The sequence below is a fragment of the Aquarana catesbeiana genome, linkage group LG05, assembly GCF_042186555.1.
Source record: "Aquarana catesbeiana isolate 2022-GZ linkage group LG05, ASM4218655v1, whole genome shotgun sequence".
NCBI lineage: Eukaryota > Metazoa > Chordata > Amphibia > Anura > Ranidae > Aquarana > Aquarana catesbeiana.
In genome coordinates this window covers 124,317,128-124,334,010 of record NC_133328.1, presented here as the reverse complement: position 1 = coordinate 124,334,010, position 16,883 = coordinate 124,317,128, and the positions used below count along the sequence as shown (strand labels likewise).

Genomic DNA, 16,883 nt, shown 5'->3' with positions numbered 1-16,883 from the left:
AATATGACAGGGGGACATGCTTACAGTGTTGGGGGGTCTGAACGAGGCATAAGGAAGTTAAAAATCTTCCTCCTTCCCCCTCAGATCCCCCCAGATTTCCTCTTCACTCCCAGATTCACCACCTCTGAGCTGGTGAACCTGGGAGTGTGAATTCTGACTCAGATCACCAGTGAAGCGGTGAGATCACCGCTTCATAAACTGGCCCTTTCTGTGTCATTCAATGAGGATTCTCCGTGTGTAGAGATAATCGGAGTTCAAACATGTTCTCCCCCGATTATCACTGTTTCATAAACTGTTTATGGACTGTGATCAGCGGTGATCCTCGGGATCACCGCTGATCACTGCTTCATAAACGGACACCTCAATGTGAATGGGGGAATCCGCCCTGTTGAGCTATTGTATTCTGATAGCGGGGAGACTTCCCTGCTGTCAGAATACACTGATCAGCATTGCAGGCTATAGCCTGGAGAAAATCTGATGGGGTGGTTGTACAGACTTCTGTACAACCTCCCTGCCAATACATGGATCAAAATTAGTCTGGTCCCAGCTGAACGAGCCAAACTTCAAACCATGTACGGCCAGCTTAAAAGCGTCCCTTTTCCCAGCTTCCCATCACTAAATGCTTCAGGTGAGTGCACCCCAAAACTACTAAGGAAGTGATAACAGTGAACCGCTTCCTGTTCTCCTTCCATTCACAGTCACAAGCTATGTTCTTTCAGTTGGTGGCTATACAGTTGTCCAACAAGCTGCCATAACCTTGTGATGTCACTTCATCCATTCAGAGAGTCCTAAAGCTGGCATTCTAATATACACAGACTGCAGCTCTCTTTTTAGGGATACGAAGACACTGACAACAAGATTTTTTCCTTGAACAGATAAAAAGACATTATATATTTTGACATTAACAGAAGACCCCTCATACTAGTATCTACACATAGATAAAGGGGAGCTATCCAAGAAAAAAAAAAAGCAAGCGGATTTACCTAGCTGTCCCCAATGCTGTCTCTGATACCTAGACAACCATTCTCCCAGCTGCTAGTGAGAAATACCCTTGTAGCTACTAAATTGGGGTGACAGGAATGCATTTCTGAATGTATTCCTGAATCCCAAAGCTAAAGTATAGCTAAACAAAGATTAAAAAATATCTTCTAAAGTGGTATACTGCCCTTCTCACATTTATAATTGTATCTCCATATTTCTCATATTACATTTTCACCATCCTCCTCAAACAATAACATGGCATCTTCATTCAGCTGTCTTCTATCAAGGTCCACTGGTGTCTCTGGACTCCGGTCTGAAGGAAGTGGCAACCCCCTTTTCAATTAATGCTGTAAAAACAAAAATCTTAAAATGCATTGGTGTATAATGTTAGTGCAACTTATGTCTAAAAATGTACATTAGGTCCCCACTAAAAAAAAAAAATTATTCTAATTTAATAATTTAATTAAATTTTTCTAATTTATCCCCATTCACACTAGCTCTGGCATCTGATTCAGTGTGATTGTGTGGGAGATCTGTTTTTCAATGTGCCCTGGTATAGAGGTGAAAACAAATTTCAAAGGACATGGACGCCACAAATGTGACATGTGTCAGTTCTGTTTTTATACATCATCCATTGGCTCAAAAACAGACCTTGCTATTCCCTATGGTGTAACTGTAAAGGAATGTAAATGGATACACACACACACGAATCACACAAACATGCACTGATACACACGGGCACTTACAGTACTTAAAGGCCATACAAGTAAAACACATATTTCTTACTTCTCAAATTTGAATAATTGTCTCTGGAAACACCTTCAATAAAATGAGGTCCACCAGTATTTTGATGTAATTTAGGTGTCCTTTACAAGTTTCAGTGTTACACTTTGCCACGCCAACAGCATTTAGCTTAAACCACCTCCTCCCATATGTTGTTTTTGGCTGAGAAAGGTCCCTCTTCTCAACAAATCTTTCTACCACAATGCTGTTCTCCTCTATTGAGATAGTATTCCTTTGAAGTTGGTCCCTCTCTTTTTTTTTTTTTTACACACTCATCGCTTGTAGAGGTACCTTCACCAACCAACCTGCACCAACCTCCTCCTATGAGTATACATTTCTTCCCATTTTAAGTCAGGAGTGGTGGTGGTCTTTGCCAGTGAAATGGCTGGAGATTGCTGCAGGCAGTGGAGTGTGGCAGATAGATGGCTGCAAATTGCTGCAGGTGGTGGAAAGTGGCAAAAAATGGCTGCAGATGTTGATTTGTGCCAGTGAAATTGCTGCAAATTGATGCAAGCTGTGTCTCATTCCCAGGGACGTACATACAGGGGTCACCATCACGACCTGGCCCCATGCTTCAGAGAGCCCGTGTGGCCCCCCTATGCACCTGGATAGGAGGGCGGTGGCATGTAGAGGAACCGATCTCTCCATGTAGCTGCTGAATGCCTGCCTCTCCCTCCCACAGACATTCAGCGGCTGCAGGAGGGAAATGGATGGCATCGGTTCATTCACATGCAGCTCCCAGGACCTCCCTATCCCTGTCCTGCTGCCCCAGGCCTCTGTACGCTTCCCCTCCCACCTCCCACCAGCTGTTGTGGGGGATCTGTCAGGATGGAGAGTGGGGGTGTCATTTACGGGCCAGTTTCATGTCTTAATGAATAGTGTCAGTGATCGGTATCGATCACTGACTCTTTTTTTTTTTTTATTCATTCTTAGCTGGGGCATAGTACAGAGTTATTCCTGTTCATTTATTCTGTGCAGCTGAGGCTGCAGAGAAAAGGACTGATGAATCTGTCCCCCGGTCCCTTTCTCTGTCTCCAAAGTGAGACATCGGGGGTCTGCTTAGACTCCTGAAATTTCACCAAGGGGTCCTAAAAATCATGTAAAAAATAATAAAAAATAAAATCGTAAAAAAATAAATAAAATAAAATGTTAAAAAGAATAAAATAAATAAAACAACAAAATTAAAAAAACTGACACCAGTGGAGGAGCTACCAGGGTCACAAAGGTCGCTCTTGTGACTGGGCTCTGGTGTTCTGCCACTATGGGGGGACCCCATGACGGCAGGAAGGCGGCCCGCTGTGGGACCATAATAAAGGCTCCCATGATAGGAGTAACATGCCCCAGGATCAGCGGGAAGGGCCCCGGTTGGGAGCTGGGGGGCCCTTCATGGTTTCTTGCATCGGGGCCATGAAGGTTCTAGTTACACCTCTGCTCATGCCAATAAAATTGCTTAAAGTGGTGGTCTCTGCCTGTGAAATGGCTGAAGATTGCTGCAGGTGGTGGAGTGTGACAGGGAGGCTTCTTATTGTTTCAGGTGTGGTCTGTGCCATAAAATAGGCTGAGGATTGCCCCAGAGGGTTGAGTGTGGCAGGCTGCAGATCGCTGCAGGTGATGGTCTGCACCAGTGAAAAGGCTGCAAATTGTTGCAGGTGTTGGTCCATGCCAGTGAAATGGCCGTTGATTGCTTTAGATGGTGGTCTGTAACAGTGAAATAACTGCAGATTGCTGTAAGTGGTGGGAAGTGGCAGGCAGATGGATACAGCTTATGGTTATTATTTGTCCCTGTGTTCTAGGGACAGTCCCTGTTTTGAGTGGTCTCTCCCTAGCAAACAAGTGTCCCCAGAGTTGCCCTGGTCACATAGCATTGCAATAAATGGGCATCTCTCATGGGGTGCGTCCCGATGATGTGATCGCCTGCCTTTTTTTTTTTTTAAGTCACTCCAAGGCGCTCCCACTGCTATGGACTTCCCCTAACTGTGACCTGTCAATGTATCTGAGATTTGGAAGCGGATTTCAGGGGAAACTAGGTGTCTGTAGTCTGTATTGGGGGGGGGGGGGGTTGGGGGTAATGGTCTTGGGGGAGAGATCTACACTGGAAAGGAAAGTTTTGGACTATGGGGAGAGATCTGTGCTGGGGGAGAGGTCTGTCTTGGGGGGGCTCTGGTCTGTACAGGGGGAGTGGTCTGTACTGTGGGGTATTTGTGCTCAGGGAGGGAGGGAGGTCTGTTGTGAGGGGGCTATATTGAGGAGTATTTGGGGGCACTCTGTACTGGGGTTAATTTGGGGATAGCTCTGTACTATAGGGAATTTGGAGGAAGATTTAAGGTTACATTAAAAAAAAAAAATGCACGCTGAGCATATGACATCCTTTTCATTTTTTTGATTAGACCGAGTGCCATTGTCAACCAGGGGGAGTAATGTACATAAAAACCTCTTGGAGTGCACTGTGTGCTGGATCCACAGGTTGGTCCTAACAACTGCTGGGATGCCGATTTCTTTCTGAACTGGTTATTATGTAATAATACAGACTACGGAGGTTAATAGATTTATTAGATAGAATTCTGTTTTTACAGGTCTATAAGCCGTGTAACAAGTTTCATATACAGTATGTTTGTAATATTGTGACATTTTTAGCATTTTTGATTGCATTTTCACAAAGGTTGTTTTGCTTAAGCTGTGTCCCTTTCCAAATGGGTGGGGGTATAGATTATAAATATGCACTTTTAGATGCCGGCAAGGGGCACTCTATTGCCCCTTTGAAAGAGTTTTTCCCTTAAAATCTTTCCAGGAAGGATAATTAGTTAATTTCCTTCCTGGCAGGATCATGTACATATTTGTGGTGGATCTTAACTCAGGGGAGATCTGTATGGCCATTGGGAAGAAAGGAACCAGGAGAGAGGAAAGAGCTAAGAAGCTATTCTTTCCTATCTTACCTCAGGCATGGGCACCCTTGCTATTGGGCACACAAAGGTACTCTGCTACTCATTATTGAACTCTTGCTTGACTATTGAACAAGTGATTCAACTCATGGACTTGTGCCAAGAATTATTATAATATAATTGAGTAGGACGGACCCTGTGGCTGCTTCATGTGTCTGAAGTGGATTCTCAGTATCCTTGCTTCTATGAAGTGAGATAGCACACCGATCAGCCATGCTAGACAGTGCAGTTCAAGATGTACACACTGGAAGTAGAAGAATCCCAAATGAACCCAACTGGTTGCAAACTTGGTTGGCTAGGGGATGGAGGTGGATGGAAAAGTGAGAGCCTGTCCTAGAACCACATGCAAGTTGTCAGGCCCAACAAGGGCCTGACAAGGATGTGTCCCCAGCCAGAGAAGCAATGCTGACAGCAGGGCCACCTTTAATATTGATTGGACCCTGGGCAAACATCCCGCACCCCATGGTAGGTAATTCCTACCATGCGGGGGGGGGGGGGGAGTGGCAATGGTGGGAGAATGGTATCAGTGGCAGTGCTGGGGCATAATAGGATCAGTGGTAGTGATGGTGGTGGGGGGGATATGATGAGTGGCAGTGCTGGTGGGGATGGGATCAGTGGCAATGGGGGGAAATGGGATTAGTAGCAGTGTTGGGGGGGATGATATGAGTGGCAGTGCTGGTGGGGGAAAAATTGGATCAGTGGCAGTTTTGGCATGTTTGTGGGCCCTGCCTTCATGTTAGCTGTGATTAAAGCTATGTACAGCACAAATGCACTATCAAGGAGTTTGAGATACTTTTTTTTTGTACTCAATAAATATTGGAACTTATTGTGCAGATTTGTGCATATTATATTTCATGAGTGAATGCTGTGTGTACTAGCATTGCCTGGAAATCCAAAGTTTTAGAGATGTCCCCAGGACAAAAGGTAAGGGGGAATCTTCCAATTGGGACACTTCTTCCGGGGACAACTCTCTAAGAGGGGAATACCCCTCATTTTGCTTCCCTGGGACAGAAGGTAAATGGGAAATGTCCCCAATAGTATGGAGAAAGCAAAAAAAAAAAAAAATAAATAAACTTGCATGGGCTTTTATTTAACCCTTGTCTACTCTATCCAAAACTTTAAAAAATGTCTGGCTGTACATACACTTTTAACTAGAGGCAGTGAGTAAAAGAAAATTAGTAATTCCAGTTCAGCCAATAAAAGTAGATAAGGAATACTTAACAGTATGGCCAGTAAAAGAAGATAAGAATTACTGACCAGTAGGGCCAGTTAAAAAAAAAAAAAAAAAAAGGATTAGTAATATTTACCAGTTCTGTAACTAAGGCAGGCCATACACAGAGCAAATTTCTTTCCTGCAACAACAGGTTATAGTAGGGAAATATTAGCCACTAGCGATAACCGTAAGAAAATCAGTATTCAGCCTGCCCGTTAATGTTTTTAATTTCGACCGGTCCCCGCTGAACTGGCCGAGATTGGAACTGTGTATGGCTGCCCTTAGCGTAGATAAGTAATACCAGTCCGGCAAGTGAAAAAGGATTAGTAATACTTACCAGTCTGATACATACCAGTGCAGGAAGCAGCAACTCCAGTGCTCACTCTCTTGCAGAGCTACGGCTGCCGCAGATATCCAACACCTCTGGGTGTGTCAATGCTGCACCCCCCCACTGTGAGCTGTGATTCAGCCTGTTGGCATTTACATCATTACCGGATGCAGTAGTACAGGACAGTCATAACTCAGAAAAACTGGAGCGACACCTACAGCTCTGGTAAATATTACTAATCTTCTTTTACTAACTGCCTCTAGTTTCATTTTGTTTGCTGTGTCACTTTAAATTAGACACTACTAAAATAACTCAAAAGGCAAACTTACAGAAATAGATTGAACTTTGCCTTTAAGGCCTCATTCACACCGGCACTCCTGCATTTAACTTTTGTAAATGCAGGAATAGTTATGTGGGAAGTATAAATAACTTTTATGTTTCCTTAATCACTTTTTCCTGCGTTTAGATGTTCCTGTTTTAAAGCATATTTAGCTGCATTTAGGCGCGTTTAATGGCGTTTAGACGCGTTTACAGTTTCTAATTGGATCTTGGATTTACAGAATTCTACTTTCTGTAAACAAAGATCACTACTCAGTTTGAATGATATTATTAAAAAATCATTACATACTTTTATATGTGCTTAGAAATGTCCTTGAAACCCATAAAAACACAGGTTTGGCAATGCCAGCATGAATGAGGCCTTAGGCTACATTTACACTAGCCTCCTCCATTTGGTTTATTTAAACACAGGAGAAATTATCTGGGAAGTAAAAGCAACTTAATGCTTGCCAGGTCAACTTCTTCTGAATTTAGATGTACTTGTGTTTACATGAGTTTACACAAAAATCTTTATATGCATAAAAATGCACAAAATGATTTTAAAGACATGGTTCACCCTTACCAGAAAACTGCCTATGCAGGTAATGGGTGCTGTAGATAAAAACAAACTGTGCAGCTTTGATCAAAGTTGTTTAATGCCCCTGCTGTATGTGTAGGCCATTTAAGTATCTCCTGAAAGCATTTCAAAGTCCATGGTAAAACCAAAAGCGACCAGGTCACCAAGACTATTTCCAAAAAGTCAGAGAACCTTCAAGATGGCTGACGTGTTTCGAGGGGAGGACCCCCTTTTCCTCAGAGCTCCCCTCGAAACACGTCAGACATCTTGAAAGTGCCATATTGAAGGTCCTCTGACTTGTTGGAAATAGTCTTGGTGACCTGGTTGCTTTTGGTTTTACCATGGACTTTGAAATGCTTTTATCATTCATATGTTTGTGAGTATATCTCTTTTTATGCATTATTGAAGATACCACTTAGGTAATGCGAAAGGTTGGTGCGCCCTCTTCTTTGTTTTACAGTGTTCCCATTGGGTTTTTTCCCCAACCCTCAGAGGGCAGCAAAACCTGTGCATTAATTTAAACCACCAAGAACATATTTCCAGTACCATTACACCACCCTTGAGCGCAGGAGATTTATTATACTGTAAGTATCACCTTCAGTCTGAGTAAAAAACTCCTAGGGATCGCATGATCTCATCCTGCCTTGTTGCTAGAACATTGCTAAGAGACTCCTAGCTCATAATGTTCATATCAACCATCACAGGAACAAACTCTCTGTCTGATTCACACCCACTCACATGCACTTTATCTCCCCTGATAAAACAGCTCTGAGATCAGCATTTGAGAGCTTGCTCCTATGATGGTGGGGTGAACAGTAAGAGCTAGTAGTCTCTTAGCAATTTCCTAGCTGAAAGGCATTACAGGATGGGATCACTGGAAGTTTTTTAGACAGGCTTCAGGAGGTACCTAAATGGCCTACACCTATAGCACAGGCATTATTCAGCTTTGGTCAAGGCTGCACGGTTTGGTTTTACAGGTGCCCCTTACCTGCATAGGCAGTTTTTTTGTATAAAGGTGAACTATGCCTTAAAGGGTCCTTGCACATGGAGGCATCTAACTGATGTGTGCATTCTGGAATTTTGGTGCACCCTTGGGACACACTGGGTGCGCCCCCAGGGGGCACAGGGGGCACCCTGCTGTCTGCAGCATGCCAAAATCTATGGCAAACTGTATCTGGTTGGGGCTGAATGCTGTACCAGTATTACTCTCATTTAGGGCCTATGCATTCAGGGGGGAATGCCCAGAATGCAGCTCTTTCTAACTGAATGCATAAGGCCCTAAACACGAGTAGCACAGCCTGCCATAGACTTCAACAGGCTGCTGGCAGCAGGGCTGAATGCTGCACCTGTGCTACCCCCAGGTGCACTAAAATGCCAGGATGCACAGAGAGCAGTTAGGTGCCTCCATATGCAAGGGGCCTTAAAATCATTACATGCATTAAATGTACTATAAACACATAAGAGTGCATGTATGTCACTGCCAGTGTAAATGAAGCATAAGGCTCCACTCATGCACTTACTTTATTGAAAAATTGATCTGGAAGCAAACTTTATGGTTCCCAGATCACTTTCAATAAAATGCAGCTGTGTTTACATGCATTTATAGGTTATATGCGTTTAGATGCGTCAAAGTATATGATCTTCCCCTGGACACACAAGGGTTGATTTACTAAAACTGGAAAGTGTGAAATCTGTTGCAGCCTAGAAACCAATCAGCTTCCAGATTTTTGTCAAAGCTTAATTAAACAAGCTGAAGTTAGAAGCTCATTGGCTACCATGCAGAGCTGCACCAGATTTTGCACTCTCCAGTTTTAGTAAATCAATCCCTCTGATTTCTATGGTGCCAAGACATCTCAGTATGAAATAAAATTAAAATAACAGATTTTATTACATTGATTTAAAAAACAATAATTCAAAAATATTAATTTCACATAGAATCCTCTCTATCCTCTTCTATAACCCATCGGGTCAGTGAACCTACCTTATCTTCTATGTTTCCCACAAGTACTCAATCCATTGACCCCAAAATTGCACCGATTTTTTTTTTGTGAAAATCCCGGAACAAGCATTAAGTCCCACTTTGCCTCCCCCCAATCAGGGAACTTCAGGATTAGAGGTGATAAACCTCTCTTCGGTAACTTCAACCGAGGAACAGGTTTATGTGCTTAAACTTGGTCTTACTTTTTGTTCTTCTGTTGATCTCGATAGCAACTGATCAAAGATATATATTTGTTCGCTAGACAACTTATGTATAAAGTTATCTATGATAAACCCTCTACATTGGAATATCCTGACTTTCCACCTATAGAATTCTCTGAGACTGAACTCCAGGTTATGGATGCCTTATGTTGCTTTGGGAGGAGGGACACACCAGTGACAAGGACTTACTGGATCTTGCCCTAGCCGGTGTCATCGTCCCCGGTGTGTCCTTTCCCCCTCCCTCCTCTTTTAAGCCCAAATCTCGCGTTTTTCCTTTGCTTCAGGCAAACCCGAATATTTGGGCCTTTGTTCAACAAATAACTTCTGAGATAAAGAATATGGATTTGGATGACTTACATGTGCATAACCTCTCTTTTAAACATCGTAAGGCTCTTAGGGACCTCCAATGTCACCCTGACTTGGTCATAAAGCCGACCGATAAAGGTGGCAACGTCATTGTCATGGATGTCGGGGCTGTGCCTCGACATGATTGACAACAGACAATGGTACCGACCCATTTCTAAAATTTTCGTTGAAAACTTTACTCGTGAGTATTATAACCTAATTTTCAAGGCCTATCAGTTGGGCATAATTCATCTAAGTACCTGGAATTACCTAAACATGAAAGAACCTAAGACACCTACATTTTATTCTCTTCCCAAGGTGCCCAAATCATTGAAACATTCCCCTGGACGACCTATTTTATCAGGTTGCCAGAGCATAACCGAAAACGCTAGCGCTTTGGTAGATAAGTATCTAAACCCGCATGTGACATCTCTATTTTCCTATGTCAAGGACACTATAGACTTGCTCCGAAATATAGATGGCAAACAGATTCCCCCTAATACATGGTTGGTAGCTCTAGACGTTGAGAGTCTTTACAACTCCATCCCATATGCAAAGGGAATATAGCTTATTAACACTCAATTAAAAGAACGTGGACCCTCGTCAAATTTGTATAGCCAGTTTGTCCTTCAGCTTTTGGAGTTCATCCTAACACGAAATATATTTATGTTTGGCTCCTCCCACTTCCTCCAAGTACAAGGTGTGGCTATGGGGACCAAGTGTGCCCCCCCTATGCCAACTTGTACCTGGGGAGGTGGGAGAGGGAACTATTTGCAAATGATCATCTATCAGAATTACTCCAGCATGTCATCGCCTGACATAGATACATAGATGATATTTTCATTCAATGGTCAGGCACGCGGGATGAACTCTCACTGCTGATGGACCTACTGGCTATAAATGCCTATAACCTCAATTTTACAATGGAGTGTAGTCAGTCTAAGATTAATTTCCTTGACTTACAAATTCATGTTGACACAGATGGAATCCTGCATTCCTGTTTATATCATAAGCCTTCCGCAGGCAATACGATGTTGCATGCCAGCAGTGCACATCCACAACCTATGCTGGACAGTATTCCCTATAGTCAGTTTTTACGACTTAGAAGAAACTGTACTTTAGATGCAGACTTTCATCTTGCCGCCAAAGATCTATATCATAGACTACACCAAAGAGGGTATAGTCGATCCCTCTTAAAAACGGCATTTAACAAAGAAGTCAAACTGAACAGATGGGACCTTATCCATTCTAAAAAACCTCCTAAGATTAACCACTCAGTTCGTATCATCACCCAGTTTTCGAAACAACATACTCAGATGAGAGGCATCCTTACCAAATTTTGCCTCTATTGACCGCAGACAGTACAATCAAGAAATATATAAAAACTTATCCTGAGATTACATATCGACGGCTCCTTCTACGAAGGACCATTTGGTAACTAGTCACCATATGCGCAGAAATATAGACAACTCCATATCCCCTGGCACATTCCCTGGGCGATGTGGTATCTGCTCTTTTATTTCCAACTCCAGAGATACTATTCTCCCCAATGGTCAAACGTACACAGTCATACATAGAGTTACGTGTAAAACTGTAGGAGTGGTCTACTTGGCTACTTGCCAGTGCAGATGTTTTTACGTTGGTAAGACGAAACGCCCATTTTTTAAGCGTATCAAGGATCAAATTATGCCATTATATAAACGATTAATGACCACCGCTCTCAACAGACACATTGGATGTCAACATGACTTTGACTGTAATGTTGTTCATTTTGTCGCACTGGAGCATGTACCTTTACATGCTCGAGGTGGTGGAATCGATGTTACTTTGTTACAGTTGGAAACCAAATGGATACACAGTCTAGATGCCATGAAATACCCGGGTTTAAACGAATACATTCGTTTTAAATCCTTTTTATAATTGTGATTTAGTCCATTTGATATTTCATTTTCTATTTTCAAGCTTGATTTATGCATTGGTAGATCCCAACCTATTATCTAACTGTGCCTCCATCTGGTTTGATTATGGTTAATGTTTTTTCGCCTTTCTCCTTTTTTCACCTTTTTCCCTCCCCCTATTCCGTATCTGACAATTCACTGCTCTCATGATCCCCTTACCATCTCAGGATCAACATAGAATATGTTCGGGTTATTTGTCCTTGAAAATATTGTCCTTATTTAATCTTTATAGCTTCAATTGTATATTCAAACTGTTTAAAAGCTTTGCAATTAATCTATTGAAATTATCTGTTGCGTTGGTTATTTTGTTTTTCTCAATGCTTACTTATATATTTTTTATTCACATTTTGATGTGTTATTGTTGTTATTGATATATATACATGCTGCGTAATACTCATTTGACAATTCGGTATGTTTAGGAGGTGTCATGTTTACAGGAGCGCTGCATGGCTTTCTCTAGTCCAGTCCCTCTCCCACGGTCCCTTCCCCTCCATTTCCTTTTTTCCCCTTTTTCCATCTTTCCCAATCTGCTATGTTCCCCTTTCGGTTGTGAGGTTAATTGGGGTTCCTCCTAGGGGCGGCGATCCAATCACAGCCCGTGGCTGTATGGACACCCAAGGGTCAACTGTCATTTGACACGAGGCCCACCCCTCGCCCTCCCTTCACCCCGTATCCCCTCCTTAATCATCTGCCACTTTTTGACATCCTCCCATATAGGTTGAATGGACTCTCTCTGTCCATCCTATTGGGCCCCGAGGGCCCTTTGGCTGTCTCGCCTACGTCTGTCTGCGCTGCACGGCTAGAGCCGTGTGACGTAGCTGACGCTGCGCTTGGCATTCTGGGCATTGTAGGTGGCCAGATGGTGATGCTGTGCAGGCGCGGCAGCTGCAATTTGTCCTCTCCCAGTTGGTGACGTCACAGTATAATTACTTCTTTTTGCTGTCATTTAGTCTTTCCATCTCAATATTTCAGTTTGATCTTTTTCTTTGAATTTATCATATATCCCTGGTCACTACCGCACCCCTTTCTTCAAATATTCTTTATGTCTTTTTGGTATGTATTGAGGCCTTTCTAGCCCTTTTTATGATACAGACATGAGCTCTATTTAAGCCTTTTTTTCTTATTATTTTTTGTTGTTGTTGTAGTTTTTTATTGGTCTCCTTTTTGCCCTCTGCAGCCACACTGTGGTTGTGTTCTCTTGCCGCCCTTGGGATTGGACCTCTCTGACCCTGCCCCGTTGGGCCATCAGGGTAGGTTGGGTGATTATTTTGGGGTGTTGGGATTCATATTCCCACCATTTGGTGTGTGTGTGTGGGGGGGGGGGTAATAGGTGGATTGGGGGGAGGGGGGACTGGACTACAAGTACCACACCGCCCAATTACTAAGTAATGCGCAACATGTTTAACTTTACATTCGTGTCTATTGATTTTGTGTTTTCTTCTAAATAAATGTATTTTCTTTTTATAGAGCTACAACTGTTTTGGTCACGTCCTATTCCCATGATGAAGCCAATGTCTTGGTGAAACTAGTAGGGAAGACTTGAAAACATCTGAATGCAGCAAAAAGCACAATGTGAATTTTACCTGATATGAATATGCCCTATAAGCATAGCTCCCAACTGTCCCTGATTTTTAGGGACTGTCCCTGATTTGGAGCAAAGTCCCTCTTTCCTCCTCATTTGTCCCTCATTTTGGTCTGATCTATATAGTTATTATTATTATTATTATTATTATTATTATTATTATACAGGATTCATATAGCTCCAACAGTTTGCACAGCACTTAACAAAATGAAGGTAGACATTATATAGTTGTATATAAAATGCACTTTTTAATCTTTATTGCTGCATTTGTAAATGTCAAATGCCAGTATAAAGGAATAGTGGTAAAAAAAAAAGCTCTTGTGGGTTCAACCAATCATTTTTTCATAAGTCTCCTTTAAGGGGTCATGGCAGGGGGTGTGTCTGATGCCAACTTACTTTTGCTAAAGGGTGTGCTGCCTAATTCTGAAGCTCACAAAGTTGGGAGGTATGGCTATAAGTGCATGTATGTTACTGTCAGTGTGAATGAGGACTATGGAGACATCTTCAATTAGGGACAGACAGCAGACATCAGATTTCTGCAGGAAAAATCAGTGAGTTCCTGTGGCTAAAATTACAGGTGAGTGCAAACAGCAGTATCCACTCAGCCTGTACAAAGCAATAAAGGGTGTTACTGCTGTCCGCCGGTGTTTGCCTGTATCCGCACTATGGTGTTGATTTGCTAAAATGGCGAGTGCAAAATCTCTGCATAGAAACCAATCAGCATCCAGGTTTTTTGTCAAAGCTTATTGAACAATCTGAAGTTAGAAGCTGATTGGCTACCATGCACAGCTGCACCAGATTTTGCAATCTCCAGTTTTAGTAAATCAACCCCATTGAGTAGTTAACTGCAATTAGGTACAGATAATTGGTTCTGAATGCAGACAGATAGGGGTTGATTTACTAAAACTGCAGAGTGCAAAATGTGGTGCAGCTGTGCATGGTAACCAGTCAGCTTCTAACTTCAGTTTGTTCAATTAGTGCTTTGACAATAAAACCTGAAAGCTGATTGGTTTCTATACAGAACTGCACCAATTTTTGCACTCTCCAGTTTTAGTAAATTAACCTTATAGTGTTCATTTCCTATCACAGTGGCGGCTGGTGCTCAATAACTCAATAATTTTTTTTTGGGGGGGGGGGGGCGGCAAACCAAAGTGGGAGACGCAGGGGGAGGGGTGGTGTTCCCCCCGCAGGAGATGGACATGAAGCTGGGGAACACCAGCAGCAACACCCCCCACACACACACACACGCGGGAGACGGATGGATGGGAAGGAAGGGGCCTCCTTACCTTAGGAGGCAGATGTCCTGGGATGACACTCAGATCTCCCCTCTTCCTTCCTCCCCTGTCCGAGCCGGGGAGTGCTCAATGTGTCTGAGCAGCTGCAGGGGAGCCATCCCTGGAGACAGTGGCAGTCGGTGGGTTAGTCAGTTGGGCTTCCCCTGCGTCTCCTCCAGCCGTGCGTCTCCTTCCTCCCCCCCACCCCCCAAGCCAATAAGATCGCTTCTCCTTTTGGCCAATTGGGAAACGGGTCTCAGGACCCATTTACTGATTGGCCGGGAGGAGAATCAGTGTGACAATAGCGAATACCCATTCGCTATTGTCACACAACTGGGTGGGCTCCTCTTCACCCCGAGCCCACCGTTTTTTGAAGCCTATTAGAGCCTCAGGCTCTAATCACATGCTAAAAAAAAAAAAAACATTGGAATCCATGCGTCCGGTGCCCGCGCATGTAGATTAGGGGGCAAGACGCATGGATGGGGGGGTGCCCATGTGCCCCTAACGGATGGGCCACCACTGGCCTATCATCTGTTCGTAATTACATGTACCAGCTGGCTACATGTGAACTGTGATGGATAGCCACAGTTCCTGCCAGCCTGTCATTGCTTTGTACAGGTTTCCCAGCCGCAGCTCTTCCCACACCCCTGTGATTCCAGCTGCAGGAATCCGCACAGAAACCCGCAGTCTGGCCCCAATCGCAGGAGTGAATAAACCCTAATTTACATAGCATTTTTTATGTCAGATCAAGCCCAGGTATTTCTAGAGACTACTTCTGTACACTGCACATTTCGCTCTTTTTACTGCAGAGAAATTGACGCTGGGTCCATGAATCGCTCTCCCTGCGTCGCTCTTTTTCCCATGGCCCATTCCTATAGCCGGGACATTTTTCCTGTACACCAGATCCCAGTCAGCAGGATAAGATTCCTCTAGTGTGATCATTGTGCCCCTGTGTATGTTCTTCTGGAGGTAGTCCAAGCCTCCTGTCACCTAGACTCTCTGGTATTATAAAATGCCAATGTTCAGATTTATTCCTACCTCCAGTCTAGACTTTACTATATAACACCAAATAGATTTTACATGGAGGTGTCAGCTTTACACCCAGCACCCATCACATCACCCATTACATCCACTCTCAGCATTCAGCTATGTGCTGATCTTTGATGGCTCTGATCCTCTGAGCACCATCCTGTGTACACTGTTATAGGTAACAAGGAATGTTTTGTAAGACAGCAGTCTTCAGTAAATGACTGATTTAACCCCATACATGAAAGTGTATTCGGCTTCCTGTTTGAAAATCATTTAAAAGTAAATGTGAGTCTAGCCAACAATTTGCACGTCCAACAAGGCAAGCCCGTTCAGTATTCCTGATCCTGTCCCTAGGGAGAAGCGCTATGGAAGCGCTGGCGCTGTCATCTGATGTCCTGCATGCTGATCACCGGCGGATGGGGGCGCAATAACACAGCAGATAGTTGATCAGTCTCAGCATTGCTGATAAGATAACAATGGAGGAGACACAGGAGCAGCGCAGGACCTGAGCTACTGCTTTCCATAGCAGGAGAAATCGGGCTTTCTTTGTCTACTAATATAGTTACATTTTTTCTAATTCTTCATTTTCCATCATTAAAAAATACAGCATGCATTCTAGTTTGTTGTTTGCTATCACTGTCATTGTTTTTATTATATTTAAAACAAACTGTCCATGACTATCAGCACCGATATCATGTTGATTTTCTGAGGATCTCCTAGATGTGGAAATTGTCCAGCCTGAGTTTGTCAGCTACTTCTACATGTGAACTGTATCTTCAATCTACCAGCACCGGATCTATAGACTTGATCGTCCCGACTCCCTATATACACGATCTGTAGACATGATCATCATTCCGTAGACATGGTCATCCCTGTATAGTGTATACATGAACTATAGACATGATAATCCCTGTATACACGATCTATAGACATGCTCATCCCTGTATACACGATTTATATACATGATCATCCCTGTATACACGATCTATAGACATGATCATCCCTGTATACACGATCTATAGACGTGATCATCCCTGTATACACGATCTATAGACATGATCGTCCCTGTATACACGATCTATAGACATGATAATCCCTGTATACACGATCTATAGACATGCTCATTCCTGTATACACGATCTATAGACATGATCATCCCTGTATACACGATTTATATAAATGATCATCCCTGTATACACGATCTATAGACATGATCATCCCTGTATACACGATCTATAGACATGATCATCCCTGTATACACGATTTATATACATGATCATCCCTGTATACACGATCTATAGACATGATCATCCCTGTATACACGATCTATAGACATGATCATCCCTGTATACACGAT

General features: G+C 43.1%; 1 long non-coding RNA gene across 1 annotated transcript in view; it reads right to left on the bottom strand.

The window, feature by feature from the left end:
- Positions 1-554: 554 nt before the first annotated feature.
- The window catches only part of LOC141144453 (uncharacterized), a 108,789-nt gene continuing 92,460 nt past the window's right edge, over positions 555-16,883 (bottom strand). Inside the window, exon 8 of the long non-coding RNA XR_012244410.1 lies at positions 555-1,328. This is a non-coding gene — a long non-coding RNA (uncharacterized lncRNA). The remainder of the gene's footprint in view (positions 1,329-16,883) is intronic.